At 47.7% G+C, this 16,011-nt stretch overlaps 3 long non-coding RNA genes across 6 annotated transcripts in view; all 3 read right to left on the reverse strand.

Moving 5' to 3' along the window:
- Positions 1 to 663: 663 nt before the first annotated feature.
- LOC311432622 overlaps positions 664 to 16,011 on the reverse strand; it is a 54,355-nt gene continuing 39,007 nt past the window's right edge. Inside the window, exons 3-6 of the long non-coding RNA XR_014690171.1 lie at positions 2,077 to 3,087; positions 1,180 to 1,292; positions 1,009 to 1,058; positions 664 to 756 (exon numbers count right to left, since the gene is read on the reverse strand). This is a non-coding gene — a long non-coding RNA (uncharacterized lncRNA). The remainder of the gene's footprint in view (positions 757 to 1,008; positions 1,059 to 1,179; positions 1,293 to 2,076; positions 3,088 to 16,011) is intronic.
- LOC311432632 lies at positions 8,435 to 11,819 on the reverse strand. Of its 2 annotated transcripts, XR_014690187.1 has the most exons (3): positions 11,678 to 11,819; positions 9,320 to 9,418; positions 8,435 to 8,896 (listed from the first exon to the last, which is right to left on the reverse strand). It is a non-coding gene; the product is annotated as an uncharacterized lncRNA (long non-coding RNA). The 2 variants fall into 2 exon arrangements; XR_014690188.1 differs by lacking the exons at positions 8,435 to 8,896; positions 9,320 to 9,418 and adding an exon at positions 9,917 to 10,606.
- LOC311432624 lies at positions 12,740 to 15,905 on the reverse strand. 3 transcript variants are annotated; one of them, XR_014690172.1, is made up of 4 exons: positions 15,394 to 15,905; positions 14,080 to 14,218; positions 13,831 to 13,932; positions 12,740 to 13,144 (listed from the first exon to the last, which is right to left on the reverse strand). It is a non-coding gene; the product is annotated as an uncharacterized lncRNA (long non-coding RNA). The 3 variants fall into 3 exon arrangements; XR_014690173.1 differs by having other exon boundaries at positions 14,051 to 14,218; XR_014690174.1 differs by lacking the exon at positions 14,080 to 14,218 and having other exon boundaries at positions 12,741 to 13,144.

The following is a 16,011-nucleotide window of genomic DNA, read 5'->3' on the forward strand; positions in this document are numbered from 1 at the left end:
TTTCGCTGCAGCTTTGAATATTGAAAGGACAACACAACCAAGCAAGTAACTGAAGCTTTTTCAGCTCGAATTAGCTCAAACTTTTATTTACGCAGAAAGAAAAATCTAGGAGCAGAACAGATTATACGCCAACAAAATCAATTCCGTTCCACTCGCAGCAAAAATCACTTCCTTCAGCAGGCTATCTGAGAACCAAAAGGCTATGCTGATGGGTCAAAACACACTACAGGACACTGGGGCCGGGCCCTCCGCTGCACCCACTTAAAACCCATCCCTACACTCACCAAGGTGCAACCCCAACCCGAACACAGACGCAGCATTTCAGCCTCAACACAGTTTCCAGAACTGCTGGAAAGCAAGCTTCATCCTCAGCGAGGCGTGCTCAGGCTGCACAGGAGGGGGCTTCGGGCACCTCTTTGCCTACCGAAGAAGACCGCCATCAGCACCTGCTTTGTTCCGATCCTAAAGGCTAACATCACAGCCCACGTCGCCTGGGACACCTGATAAACAGAAGAGAAAGCAGCCATACCGTTTTCAAGCCGTCCCTGCACGTGTCGCTCCTCGATGATCTGCAACCTCTTCTCAAATCCTCAACCGCTTCTGTGGAGAGCCTGCCATGGCACCTGCAAAGCAAGACCCTTCCCAGTCACCTCGTGCTACTTGGCAGTTCTGCTCCAATCCAGCTCACAAACAGCCCGCCCTTCCCGTGCTGCTCTTCAGAGTGCAGCTTGGCCCCTCTGAGCCTGTGCGACACACCTGTGAAACAAAAAGAAAAGCATAGGCTGAAGCAGCATCCAAAGCCACAGCACAGCTGGGACAGTTACTCTCATCTGCTCCCTAACCTCTGCTCCCTCACCTGCCCTCGAGGCAGATGCTTCCATCTGCTCTCTTAGGCCAGCTACAACACCCCTGAAATATCAACAGGATTTTTACTGTACTTTGTGCAGTTAAGTAACTGCAGTGACAACTGCACCCCTAAAGTACCTGCTACATCTGTTCATCGCTCACCTTGCCAAAAGCAGCTCCGGTCAAGTCCCGCGTTGTACACTGTGTTTCAGCTTTAACAAATGAAAACGGTCACAAGATAATCATTCAGCTGCCAGCATTAGCACCCATCCCTCAACAACACAAAGGGACCCCGTTTACAATATTATCATTTCAAAACAGCAGCCCCCATACCTCAGCACACCTCAGAAGTAGACCAAGCCAGTCACCGAGCTGCCTACGGAGCGCTGAACAGTTCCGGAAGGAGCTCTTTCCTGTGACAGGTTCCTCCAAAGGTTTACACTCTACTGGGGACAGGAGAGAAATAAAAATAAAAGTCTCAAAAACCCCTTATCTGTAAGCTTTCAAGATTCCACAGACCTCCTCCTCAAGCACACCGTTCAAGCACTATGCGAGCAGCTGCTCACAAGCAGCTCAACTCTTCCCCCCCACACGCACATCTGACAAACACCACAGAGATGACTGTGCCTGCTGCCCTTCAGTACGTGCGCAGAGGCAGACCAGATGTCTTCGCCAACACAGTCCGGACAATGTATTAGCACACCCATGCACTGCCACGTTAGCTGTCATCACTAACTGCCAGGCAGGACAGCTCCAGACCAAACACATACACACACAGCCACGCCACAAACACTACAAACAAAACACACAACACAAGGCGCAAGAAAAAGTGACCCCCGGAGGGAAGCCCTATGGCAACAGCAAGTCACAACAGGTGCTCTGCACCAGACCCAAGGAGAGACTCAAATGTCACGACACGCGACTGGAAGACACTGCCAGAACTGGGGTGATGGAGGCCTAAAAAGCCTTCCTTCAAGACAAGAGACCAGAAGGATGGGGACTGAAAACCCCATATGATTCAAAGATCGAAGCCGAAATTCCTTTAAGCGGTATATTCTTTATTGCAGCGCTGGATGCACGGGGGGATCTCTCCACCTATCGTGCATACCCAAAGCAGAAAGCAGTCTTGAATTTATACAATCAATCTATCAATATTCTACCGGCGCCTATACATATTCATTGCCTACCCCCGCCTTCCCTCGCTTCTCATGCTAATTAGCCTTTTGGCACCTTGCGCCTGAGTAGAGCCTCCCAAGAACTGTGGGCAGGGGCCTTTGGGACGTGGGCAGGGGTCTTTGGGAGGAAGACCCCGAGTCTTCCTCACATTGTACTTTTCACCTTTGGTCAGGAATCCGCTGAGTTGGCATGTTTCTTAATCGCAAGAGCTGGCTGTTGCTAATTCTTCCCTTTGTTGTCTCTTTATAATGAATTCCAACGTCCAGTTTTGAGATTTATAGTCCTTACATTTGTTTCTCTGTCCGTCTGCCGCTTCCTTATCGTGAGTTCCGGTGTCTTGTTTCGAGATATACAGTCCTTGTCTGGGGACTGTCCTTGCCTCCCCAATACCTCCTTAATCACATAAGACGACGCTTAGGAAATCAATTCCCAAGCAAGAGCTCCTGATGCGGCCCAGATGACTTCCACAAGAGCGAGGATGGAAACAGATGCGATCTCAAACCGAATATGATGCACGAGACCTGAAACAGAACTGCACTTCAAGCAGCGACTGCAAGACAAGAAGTGCTCGGATCAGAGCCACGATGACAAAACAAGCACTGAGGCCCTTCAGCACCGCTACCAAGTCGCCTGTCTGGTCTGTCCAGTGTAAAAAGCTAGAAGGATATCAAGACCCGAGAAGCACAGAACAGACATTGCAGAAGCAACACTACAGGACAGACGAACAGAAGGAAACTGTCCTGCCTGGCGCACGCACTCACGCTACAAAATAATCCCGCTGCTTCTATTAGCCTGGTGACCCGGCCACAAGCAGCCTGAACGTGACCCAGCCTGAACCACCCTCGCAGCGGCACCAAGTATTTTCAGCCAGCTGGCTCCACGCTGCTCTGGCTCCCAGCTCCCATTAGCCACCCCAGATATGCAAATACCAGGTGCCCCCCAACTTAGCTCTCAGGTTGCTGCATGGTAAATTCCCTCCGCCTCAAGAAATACACAGGCACTGGTCGTCATCTTAGTCAATTGCCAGGCTCATCATCAGCTGCAAAAACAGAGTACCAGCATTCACTAGCATGCCGGTCATGATGCCCACCTTCTCCACAACGCTGACTACTGCTGATGCAACATACAACTATGCTCACCTGTTCCTCTCCAAATCCAAGCTCCAACAGTGCAACCAGTATCATCCACACCACCTGGGAAAACAAAGGAATTAAATGATCGTTGCGTTCACAACACATCACCCAATGGTGTGTTTTTTTTGTTGTTGTTGTTTTTGTTATTGTTGTTTTTTGTGTGTGTGTTTCCTGTATTTATTTATTTTTTAGTCTGCTTTAGCTCAACGGCATGCAGAGTGCAGACAAGAAAACTGGGGTGTTTCTAGAAGCAACAATCCCCACGCTTTTGCTGTAGCTTTGAATATTAAAAGGACAATACGACCCAGCAAGTAACTGGAACTTTCTTACCTGGAATTAGCTCAAACTTTTCTTCACATTGAAAGAAAAATCTAGGAGCAGAACAGATTATACACCAACAAAATTGAGTCCATTTCATCCCCAGAAAAAAAATCACATGCTCTCATCCCCTCCTGTACCTCAGCCGCTTGCCTACCCCACGTGGCACACGCTTCCATCTGTTCTCTTTACCCACTTATAGCACCTCTAAAAGGCAAACTGGAATTTTACTCTATTGGCTGTAGGAAAATAACTGCAGTGACAACCGCGCCCCAAACTGAGCCAGCAGCCCCTACTGAACATCCCTCTCCTAAGTGAATTCCAAGCACTTAAAATCCAGAAATCCATAGACTCCAGCCTGCCTAAACAACCCTGCAACGGACAGAAGGAAGAACAAAGCACTGTCCCCAAAAGAGCAGCCCAGGCAGAAGGAGCTCTCTGATGGCATGCCTGGGGCTCATATAGCATTTAGCCCCGCCCAGCACCCAAACCCAATCACCTGGGAAAGGGGAGGGGCAAAGCACATGAAAGTAGGAAGAGAGCAAAAGGAGCAGCTGTGTTTTGTTTTGTTTTCCTTTCCTTTCCTTTGTTTTTTAAAATCTGTTTTATCTCAAAAACATTCAGAGAGCAGACAAGAGACCTGTGGTGTTTCTAGAAGCAAAAATCCCCTTTTGCTTTTGCTGCAGCTTTTAATGTTGAACTGATAACGGCACCAAGCAAGTAACTGAAACTTCTTCAACTGGAATTAGTTTAAACACGCTCACCGTCATCTGCAAACACAGAGAACCAGCATTCACTAGCCCTAACCCTAACCCCAACCCTCACCCTAAACTCTAACCCTAGCCCCAGCCCTAGTCCCTAAGCCCAACCCTGGTTCCCGAGAACTTCATTTCCAGGCATGCTCTGGGCGCTCAACATGGCCTCCCGGAGGTCCGGAGGCCCAGAACTACATTGCCCGGCATGCTCCGGGCACCCAACATGGCCTCCCGGAAGTTCGGAGTCCCAGAACTACATCTCCCGGCATGCTCCGGGCAGTCAACACGGCCTACCGGAAGCCTGGTGCCGGAAAACTACACCTACCAGAATTCCCTGGACAGCCAGCACGGCCAATCAGAGGCCGAGTTTTCGAGAACTACATTTAACAGCACTCACTGTAACCCTAGCCCTTCCCGCCCTTACACAAAATAGCCTCAAGCCCTATCCCTAAACATCCTCGAAACCCCTACGGACCTAACCCAAACTATTTACCACACTAAACCCCTGAAGTCCTATGCCTAAAACCCCTAACCCAATAAATTAAGACGCTCAAATCCCAAACCCGCAAAATTGAGATGCTCAAATCCCAAACCCCCTTCCAAAAAAGAAAAAGAAAAATCAAGAAAAAAAAAAATCAAACAAAACAAAAACAACAAAAGGGGTAGATCTGGTGGCATCTGCCCTGTAACCCTGCAAAAATCACGAGGGACCTAGAACAACAAAGCAAACGCACAAAATAACATTGACATCCTATCCATAAATGTGCTATAACAATTAATCACCTCCAAAGAGCTTCAAGCAATAAATGCACATACTACTAGATCGGTTTCCTCTAAAAGATCGTACCAGACCCTGACCCACCAAAAGAACCCTGCATGTAGCTAACAGAAGCATCAACAAAGCACTGACCCCAAAGAGCAGCCCGGGCAGAAGGAGCTCTCTGATGCCGTGCCTGGGGCTCCTATACCATTTGGCCCCGCCCAGCACCCAAACCCAATCACCTGGGAAAGAGGAGGGGGCAAACCACAAGAAAGAGAGCAGGAGCAGCAGCAGCTGTGTTCTTTTATTTATTTATTTATTTGTTTTTTTTTGTGCCTATCCCTAGTTTACAGCATGCAGAGTGCAGACAAAAGAACTGGGGTGTTTCTAGAAGCAAAATTTACCGTATTTATGCCTCAGCTTTGAACATAGAAAGGACAATACAACCAAGAAAGTAAATGAAATATTTTCCACGGGAATTAGCTCAAACGTTAGTGTTAGGTCAGAGGTTGGACTCAATGATCTTGAGGTCTCTTCCAACCTAGAAGATCTGTGATTCTGTGTGATTTACATATGAAGAAAAATCTAGGAGCGTAGGAAATTACACAGCAAAAAAAACAACGACGTAATAAGCAACGCGCATGCACGGCCCCACGGCCGCCTGCAGTACTCGTTTTCCACCAGCAGGAGGCGGCAGAGGGCGCCCCCGGGCCCCACCGCGCATGCGCCCCCCTCGGCCGCCTGCAGTACTCGTTTTCCACCAGCAGGAGGCGGCAGAGGGCGCCCCCGGGCCTCACCGCGCATGCGCCCCCCTCGGCCGCCTGCAGTACTAGTTCTCCACCAGCAGGTGGCGGCAGAGGGCGCCCGCGGGCGTCACCGCGCATGCGCGCCCCCCGGACGCCTGCAATACCCGATTAAAACCAGCAGGTGGCGGCAGAGGGCGCCCCCGGGGCCCCACCGCGCATGCGCGCCCCCCGGCCGCCTGCAGTACCCGATTAAAACCAGCAGGTGGCGGCAGAGGGCGCCCGCGGGCGTCACCGCGCATGCGCGCCCCTCGGCCGCCTGCAGTACCCGATTAAAACCAGCAGGTGGCGGCAGAGGGCGCCCGCCGGTGCCACCGCGCATGCGCGCCCCTCGGCCGCCTGCAGTACTCGTTTTCCACCAGCAGGTGGCGGCAGAGGGCGCCCGCGGGAGGCCTTGTCGGGCGGATCACAGCTCGCCTACTGTGCCATTCGGAGCTTGTGGCTGTATTTTTTCCAACGTATTTGCTACCCACACCCCGCGGGGCAGCTTGTCTTACAAAGAATTCTCTCTGTTAATATTCTCTTTAAGGCGGGCACGAAGCATCCACTGCTCTTCTAAGCAAGCAACCTTCCTTCTGTGCTCCCTTCGGGATGCAGGACTATGTGCACTCAGATTTATTCCACTCATTTTTCTTCCCCTTTTCATTGGCACAGTCTCCAAGGACGCCTGGCTTTCTTCTCACAGACTCGCGTCCGTTTCAGTGTAAGGCATCTAATCCAAATTCAAATTATCCAGATAAAACAATAGAGAGGTAAGAGAGAACTGTCTGAGTTAAAGTCACCATCTTTCTGTAACTAATTTAGCAGACAGCTGTACCACATCAGAGGAGGAGGTTTAGATGCTAACCAGGTCAGGCACATCACGGTCAAGTGAGCGCCCCCGGAATCACTAAAGAAACTTAAGGAAGAATCTACTAGAAGAAAGCTGTCTCCTCTTACCACCACCTATTTAAAAGATAGTGTAGTACAGGCAGTTCTACGTGCATAAAACCACATACACACAGTATACCTGACCCAAGTAAATTCCCTCTGAGAAGTCCACCATTAAGCAAAAGAGGTGTATTGTGGTGACATACAGCTGCCGTGTAATGATCCTGAAGGGATGAATCGCCCTATGTATTCCAAGGTACTCCTGTGGTTCGTTTGTTTTTTTTTTCAAGTACGTTCCCGCTAAGAAAAGAGTTCAGAATTGTTTATAACGAGTTCGTTCCAAGTGTCACTTTCTCACTTAACGTAGTAATAAAGATACGCTGCTGCTTTTGGATTTTATTTCCTTCTTGAATCTCACTGGTGTAATTCCAATGGTCAAACAACCTCTTCCAGAAAGACCAGCCCACTGCTTCACAGGAGAAGGAAAAGATGTCTCACACACGCTGGCTAGTACTAAAGAGTAATAGGAAGAGAAGTTCAGGCCATCAATGTAAGTATGTTTCCCTGCCTCTTCTGCTGGCTGGTCAAGTGGAATCCTCAGGACAGCCCCAGTACCTTGTGAAGAGCTTCTTAACGCCAGCACAACTTCAACCTGTCTTTTAAAAGAAAGCTGTTAAAGGAGCAGGAGACTGTTTTTAAATGAGAACAACCGAAAATAAAATTATCTGAAGAGCCACTTACTACTGGCATATTACCGTTTAAAAGGAAAATATTAATTACGTGCAGGTGCTCCAGTCTTCGTTGCATTTTCTGTGATTCACAACATTACCTTTGAACAAAAGAGTAAGAGGAACGGAAGGGAGGATATTAACTCGGGTAACCAAGGATTTGGTAAGCTGGAACTTGGTGTCTTTAACACTTTAGCCTTGGAGCAAAAATGTACACCCTGTACAGGCTGAGCTGACTGATGAGGCAGGTGCTCCAGGGTACGTGCTACCGGGAGGTAAGTAACAAACACATTCCGCAGCTATTACCAGAAGTGGGGTTTCAGGATATGCAGACTGGTTTCACAAAAAATATTAGCGGTCTGTTGGTGACAGACAATTTGAGGAATTCAGCGCTGCCCATTACAGACTCCTCAGATCAGCACTTAACGAGAATTAATAAAACGTTTTTTTTTTTTTATATATATATATATATACACACACACACACACACACACACCTATGTTCAAAAAAATGCATACAGTTAAAATATCAAATTAGTGATCCGGTAACAACACTGTTCAAAACCAATCTCTTTTGTATGAACATTAAAATAAATGCACACTTTTAAAAGCATTTCTTTTTAGTGCTTCCAAAGCACAGCGTGTGCCAAGGCAAGGCCACCTGAAGAATCTCCGTCCTCCTCACGGGATGAAAGAGAACTGAAGTCAGGGACCTGGGAAGCCTCAGGTGCGCTTTCATAATGTCTGCAGATAAAAACAGAAGAGAGTCTGAGGTAGATTGTTTAGTAACCACCAAGTGGTAACAGTCACAGGGCTGTCTTTAGCTTTCATTAACACAACAGCAGTTTCTTTACTCTCGATCTATGCTGAATCTCAAGTTTAAAGGCATGGCTAGCAGTTCTCGGGAACAAGGCCCTCGTCTCTGTGCTGGCAACATGCAGTATTACCAGTGCAGGTGTTTCTGGGAGTTTTGGTTGGTTGGTTGGTTTTTTATTGGGGGGGGGGGGGGGGGGGGACGGGGACGACACAACAGATGGGATCTCTCCACAATGCAGACACTGTGTGCATTTGACAGTGCCCCATTTTAGTGCGATCCACTGCCTATTGCACGTAAAACGGCTAATGACAGTATTCAAGTGAGTAAATTCTCACCACCTGCAGGAGGGGCAGCAATGGTTATTTTTTTCAGCCTGTTGAGCAAAGAGCACCCTCCACAGGAAAAAAGCCACACCTTTCGTAGCACGTCCTTAAGGTTACAGCCCAGCTTCTGCCGATAGAGGTTCGTAAAGTTAAAGCTCTGCTGCTTCTTCTCGGACTCTGACAGTAAGATCACTTGACCGCCAGGATGGCGAGGGCAACAGCTACGTCCTCTTCCACTCTTCTGCGGCACAGCAAACTCATTCCCGGTCCGTATTCCTCTGGCTGGTACACTATTATCTACCGTTCACCTGATTAACTCTGTTGGGTAGGCTGTTGAACTCTAGCTCCTCTAGCGTTCTCTCTAAGTGCTGTATTAAGACACGATTTTTAAACCTAGGGAAGTAATTTCATTTCTTCTTCCAAAAACAGCAGTTAAATAACTCAGTATTATTTGGCCACGACAAACAGTATTAGCGGAGGCTCTCTGTTTCCAGCATGGAAGAGCTTCCCTCATTTCTGACATCAGAATGGCAAATTTAATTTGATACAGCCATCTTTCCCCAACCCACGCAAATTCTGGGTCTTTCTTCCATAACCACCCGTATCTTTCTATTTCACACTTCAGCTCTAGGTAACGACCATTTACTTCAGAAAATACAACGGCAGTTTGACCGCTGAAACTGTAATAATTTAAGTATGTCAAAACAAAACACTTGTTTTGGAAAAGACTGAGATTTGCTATCATGAACAACGTTAGCGTTTAACTCCGAATCATTCGTATCTATACAAACCTTGCTCCTTCCCTTATAGCAAATTCAATGAAATACTTCTGAGTTTCCATCCGTCCTTGTACGTACCTCCTCAAGAAGAGAGAAGATTTTTTTCACGATCTTAAACAAGAGATCCAAACAGATATTAGAAACAGATCTTGTAAATGCATTTTCAGTAAATCTCAACAGCCAAAGGAAAAACAACAAAGCCTAGAGTTTCCCATTTCTGCATACAGTAATGCACGTAAGAAAAAAAAGCCAGCATACCAATAATTTGAAGTGATATCGATTAGCTGATATTCAAATGTAACGCTGAATTTTCTTCTCTTAAAAGAGCAGTATCTAGAAACACCTGCCCTTGGAAAATGCAGACTAGGTTTAATCAGCAGAGAAGCCTTGTATCTCCACGAACACGCTGCCATGATCAGCAGTTAATAGAAACAAAGGCATACCGAGCCATGTTTCAACCTAGAGCTGTCATTTTTGAAAGCAGAGGTTTAAGGTAACTACTCTTTACAAGAGGACCGATCTATGTGGAGCATGAGCACGATTGTCTCGTATAAAGTTTAACAACAAAAAAAAAAAAGTAGCGCAAAAGAATGAACCGGACACCTTAGATGTGAAACAACAGTATTTTTTCATTGGTTTCTGTGTTTTCTTCTCTGAACCAACTATGAAAACACGAATGGTGCTGTGACTAAGCCTGCTTAAGAGTGCTGCAGTAAGGACGGTGAGGATATAAAGTTGGACTCTGAATACATGTACTTACTTTCTTGTTCTTCCACTACTTGTACACGAGTAATCAAAAATCATTCCAAATCTGAGGTTTTATTTTCAAAATAGATCCTCATTTCAAGAAAAAGTCTTCTGTACCCCTAGCCTATTTTTAATACACTAATAAAGAACTTACTTCTTCCACGTTTGCAAACCTCTTTCACCACTCTGATTTTAATACCAGCATCGCTTCCCTCCAACATTGTAGGTGTTATTTTAAATCAATTTGGCACAGATTCAGAAGTAGACTCCATCACTCGTTTTTGGTCATCTCCAGCCACGCTGTAATTTAGAGGCCCTCGAACAAGTGCATTGGTACCAGGTTTACGATCCAAGCCATCTTTGCATCATTTAAGCAATTGAACTCATCATGTAGAGAGTCTAAGTCACCAGGTGACATTTCATCCTCTCCCTTAACAGCTGGAACCGAAGAAGCCATTTGCACAGACAAGCCATCAATTTGCTCTTCCAGCAACTGACAGTTTTCTGCTTTCTTCTCTCCATTACCATCTTGGACAGTACTGATACCAGTGTCTGAAAATTAAGAAGGAGCTTAGTAGTGCATATAACTGCAGGATCAAAAAACACAGAAGGACATTATTCTGCATCCCTTCTTGTTGAAAGTACTGTGGAGAGAGTTACTCAGCACTGTCAGATCACTTCAGTAGTTTTATTCACCCTTTGACGCAACCACAGGAATACCTCCTTTTGGGCTGCTACCGTCTCATATGACTGTCGTGAAGTTATTTGCTGTATTCCCATTTCAGTGACTAAAGCAAACTAAAGTTTCCCCTCCTTCCCCCAGTTCCAGCAAATTTTTCTTTCGACTCTGCTGCAACAGGTGGGTAAATTACTATTTGTGAGAAATTTAAATTTTTTTTTTTTTTTTTTTTTACACACTTTCCTTCCCCACTTCTCCCTTCCCCACTATAGAATACACAAATGAGAATTAAAAGCTGAAATGAAATCCTTGCTACCGCCAAACCATCGTGGTGAAAGGTTTCAGCACTTTTTAGAAACAGTTCCAAATTATTGCTCATTCAGGACTTCGTTACCTATAGCAACAGCCTGTTTGTCTAAGCCGACCAAAGAAATTCAGTCCCAATTAACTCTAAAACTTACGTGTCCTTTTGAATTAACACGGAAAGCACGGAGACCTTTTTTTTTTTTTTCCTGCACACTATGTCCATTTATGACCACACAAGTTCCTGTACTACAACAACTCCAACACACCTTTATTTGTTGGCATGCCTTTGAGGTTCAGATATGGTGACGGAGATCCAGCAGCACAGGGTGGCCCTTTCCCACCAACATGGTTTGTCACAACAGTGACTGTGGCCGTCGCAATAGCGGCGACGTGCTACGCCTTCTCTCTTTAGTGATGCTGGAGTATTGGGCTCTCCAGGACGCTTGATCTTATTCTGAGGCCCAGCAACAAATTTATCTGCTTCATCTATCATCGTACCCTGAAAAGACTTTTTTTTTTTTTTTTAATATAAGTAAAAAACAATTGCTTCGTCAATTCACTACCAGAGTATTTGCCTCCGTGTTACAATTCAGTTACTTTTCAAATAATGATACAGCAGATAGCAAGACTTCTCCTACCTTCTCATCCTGTTTGAACAGACTGCCAAGTGTATGAAGAAGCCTTTTTGGTTGATCTGGATCAATCTCCCGAAGGGGTGAAGGCATCATTTTCAACTACTCCTGATGATTTCCCCTTTGAGCAACAGGAACGCCGTGAAGGCAGTCTGCAGCAGAACAAGGTATCTAAATTTAGTCTACCTTAAGACTAAGGAAATACAAGCCTCGCATGCTTCCATTTCCAGTGTTAGCATTTAAGATCTAGAAATCACTATTTCCTCCCTCTACAAAACAAAGGAAAAGCAAAAGGCAAATAAAGCCCCTCTTTCCTTTCACCATCACTATAAGAACATCTACTGCATCCTGTTGCACAGGAAAGCTCACCCATGAAACTGAATTTTCAAATTCCAAGCACGCACAACATGTTTTGTGACAGAAGGCAGAAATTTCATTCTTTTCCTTCGGAATCTAGGGAAGGACGACTGACCCAAGAAACGATGCAAAGTCTACTTCCTCTCCCACACCGAGGACAGAAACACTACTTAGGTGAATTAAATAGCTGTACCAGAATATTAATAAATAATTGTGTCCATTTACCTTCATCCTGCCCCACGATATCCCTGTGTGTTTTCAGAAGATTGCTTCTCATTCCGGTTAGCTGATCTAGAAGATTGTGACAAGACATATCATATGCATTTCTGAATGCCCGTGGCTTCAAATCCTAGTTTTATAATAAAACAAGTAACTTTCAGTTAACCCGCGAGTTCTCACGCACAAAGAAATTGCTCTGTGGGCTGTACTACCGTTAACTACTAAAAAAAAAAAAACAAAACAAAAAAAATTCCAAAACAACTTCAGACATTCTGAACGTATTCTGAAACAACTTTCTTTCCATCTCTCCGGAAAGAGCTTTCCTCCTATCTGTGACAAAGGAAAAAAAAAAAAGTTGTGATCGCGGGAGTCGTTACACAAAGCCACACTCTGTGAATTCACTACTACAGTTAAGATCATTTTTAGTCAAAAATACCTCGGCAGCAATGCTATCACTGCAAACATAGCGTTGCCAAAAAAAAAAAAAAAAAAGAAATTCAACTCAAGATATAGGAGAGGGCGAGCTAAAAGCACAAATAACATGACCGATGGAGGCTGCAACAACCACCTGGTAGATGGTTGTCCACAGCCCTCGGATTGCATGGTCGTCTTTCCTGACAAACGAATACTGGAAGAACAGAAAAGATACACCGTGTGTCCGCAAAAGCCTTCGGGGAGACTACTGAAAGGAAAACCAAACCAAAAAACTAGGAACAGCAAGTGGCGTATACGTCAGTTTTGTTAACAGAGCACCACTAATGTACCAGGAATTTCCACATTCTTCGCCCCTCCTCTACCTTGAAAATGTCACCCAATTCTGTCAGTGTCTTCACCATCAGCATTTATTTATTTATTTCGTTTTTCACGTGGACATCCGAGGAAAACATTTCGAGTACCCTGTCATCGAGGAAGAAGAGGAGAGGGGGGGAAAAAAAAAAAAAAAAAAAAAAAGAGAGATGAGGGGGGAAGAAGCACTGCCATTCCTTTCCTCAGTAATGCGAGCAAAAAGCTCAGGCGCTCAGCAACAATGTGCTTTGAAAGATAAAACACAGAAGAAACTGCACGTTATTTAGTCTCAGCTACAGAGTCACGTGTATTTGTACCTGCTCATTTATTCATCTGCCAGTGTATTTTAGTACAAACGCTACAGAACATAGAAACCGCAAGGTTACTACTACCTTTTGTGACCGACGCGATCTTTGGCAGGAACAGCTATCGAAAAAGAACCAACAAAATCCCCTTCGTCGACAGCCATCCGAACCTTTATCGTCTAACAGCAGTCCTACAAACATCCCCTGGGATGCTCAACTCCTGAAACTTTCTGTTCAACTTGAGGCAGAACAAGCCCTTACCCTGGGCACCTTCACCCAGCTCTCCACTGCTAGCAGAGTAGCACCCTGATACTGTCCAGGACGCGCTGCAGCAGCCTACTCGCTTACGCGTATTTACTGCAGCCTGGTTCGAGACGCGCACAGAGGGACCCACGAAAAATCCACCCTTTCCTTCAGAGAAGTAAATACATACATACATACGGACGACACGGTAAGGAAGAAAAGCTGAACACACAGCATGCGGTCCTTTACCGTGGGGCAGATCCAGCATCAGCACAAGGAGCTTTGGGGCACGTGAGCGATCATCTACACCGGCCATCGCGACAAGCCAAACTCACGCACACGAGCCTCGACCTAAAAACACAGAACACATTAAGTTCCTTTATAGCTTATGGAAGTAACAACCAGCATCTTAGATGCAGTTGGATAGTTGGATTGCATCAGCTTAGGGACTGCCTCCTTCAAAACGCACAGGGGGGTGGGGAAACCAGTCTTGGAAACCTGTTGCCTAACAGGAAGGAGACTGTTGTCTTCTCCTCCATAGGTGACGTTCTTCCAAGCATCGTCCTGCTCCTGGATTTTACCAGCCGCGACGGGATGGTCCTACCGGCGTGAGTCGGGAACGCTTCCCACGGGGTTTCTGTGACACTGAAGTAAGTTTTCCGCAGGTACAAGTAACGCAGCACGAGACGGCAAGGAAGCTAAGGCACCGTCTGCAGCACAGCACGTGTGCGATATTGGGCCTGAGGGGACCAGTCAAAGCCTGCAGTAATCGCTGAACAGGTGGGCAAGCAGGGAGCCCTACGGGAAACAAAGCTCACGTTCTGCAAAGCTCTTTTCCCGTCAAGAAGACGGCCTTTTCTATTCAGCGCATTTACTGAACTTTAGGCTACTTCCCATTCGCTTTGGCAAGTTAGCCTTTGCGTAAGCCAAGAGGTTTTAAACTGCCAAGCACCACTGATGGTTCTTGTTCTCCAACAACAGGGAATTTCAATCAGGGCACTCGTTAACAGGAAAGCCTGGCTCTGTTTCACACAAATCACGTACCTAAACCACGGAGACAGGAGTCTGCAGGAAGAACTCTTTAAAAGGTGAACTTAAAGAGAAGGATACTACTCATTTTTCCACAACTTCTGCAAGGACTGCGGCAAAAAAAGGCTGAACCAGGGACGTCTCTATCATCATCCCCTCTAGAATTCAGCAACTCCATACAGTTATGGGGCAAATACCACAGCTGCAGCGCAAGACAAACAAAGACCTCGAAGGTCACGTTTCTGCCTGCGTACCGAGTTCCGCTGGGAAGACCCCCCACCTCTGGAAAGACCCCCAGCCGCTCAACTCCCAAGCAACGTTGCCACGGCCAGTGCTTACGCAGAGTTTTGCTCTCTCTCGCTGCTCAGTACAGGCCCAAGGCCTCCTTTATTGCACACAGTTCAAGCAAAACTCTTGGGACATAACCAAGAGACAGACAGACAGACAGAAATTGCCTCTCACGTCTGTCCTCACTGACCGCAACCAGCGTCCTGGAAAGCCCCGCAAGCACCGGTCTATTCCTAGGACAACTCCGAAAGCTGAGGCGGGACAAAGTTTAGCCTCTCGTACCAAAGACTGAGCAACAGACAGAGCCTGACAGGCCAGTTCATTCTAGGTCTAAGAGGCTACTACGACTCGGCAGGCACTACGTGCCTTCCTTCCCTTTGCGCTTCCCAGCGCCGAGCAGCTCGCGCTTCCGCAAATTCAATGAAGCCTTTGAGCCGGGGCTGCAGGAAGCTTACGAGCACGCCTCGATTCCACCCCGAGGTCGCTGCGACTTACCTGGGCAGTCGGGACGGACGGGCTGCTCTCTCTCCTGAGAACCCTGCGACCGCAGCACGCCAGCTGCGGCTTTCCTCGCTTTACCCGGTGCGCCACCTTCGCTCGGCAACAAACCCCGCAGGGGTCCTAGCGGCGGGGAGCTGCTTCTGCCCCGGTGAACCGCAGCACAAGGAGAGAGCCGGCTGTCAGGACGCAGGGAGAGGAAAGCCTCCGAGGCGCGGCGCGGCGCAGCCCAACGATCAAGCGCAGCGAGGACCCGCGCCCGGCCTCAACACCCCCCGCCCCTCCCGGCCCGACGCTCCGAGGAGGCACCCCCGGAGGCTCTCGCTCGCCTCACCGCCGGCAACCGCGCTCGCCGCCAGCGGCAACCTGCGCCTCCCGGCGCGCACGGCCCGGCCCCGGCCCGGCCCCGGCCCGGCCGCGCAGCCCGGAGCCCACGTGGCCGCCCGGCAGCGCAGAACTACAGCTCCCAGCATGCCTCGGGACGGAGCACTCCAGCCAATCCAGAGGGGCGTCGGCCACGCGCACGCAACGGCACCTCCTCCTGCTGCCCTCTCTGCCCCCCCCCGCCGCCGCAGCCGCCCCCCTCTCCCCTGTCCCCTCTCCCCCAGCCCCCCG

This window comes from Aythya ferina (genome assembly GCF_964211825.1).
Source record: "Aythya ferina genome assembly, chromosome: 2".
Taxonomy (NCBI): Eukaryota; Metazoa; Chordata; class Aves; order Anseriformes; family Anatidae; genus Aythya; species Aythya ferina.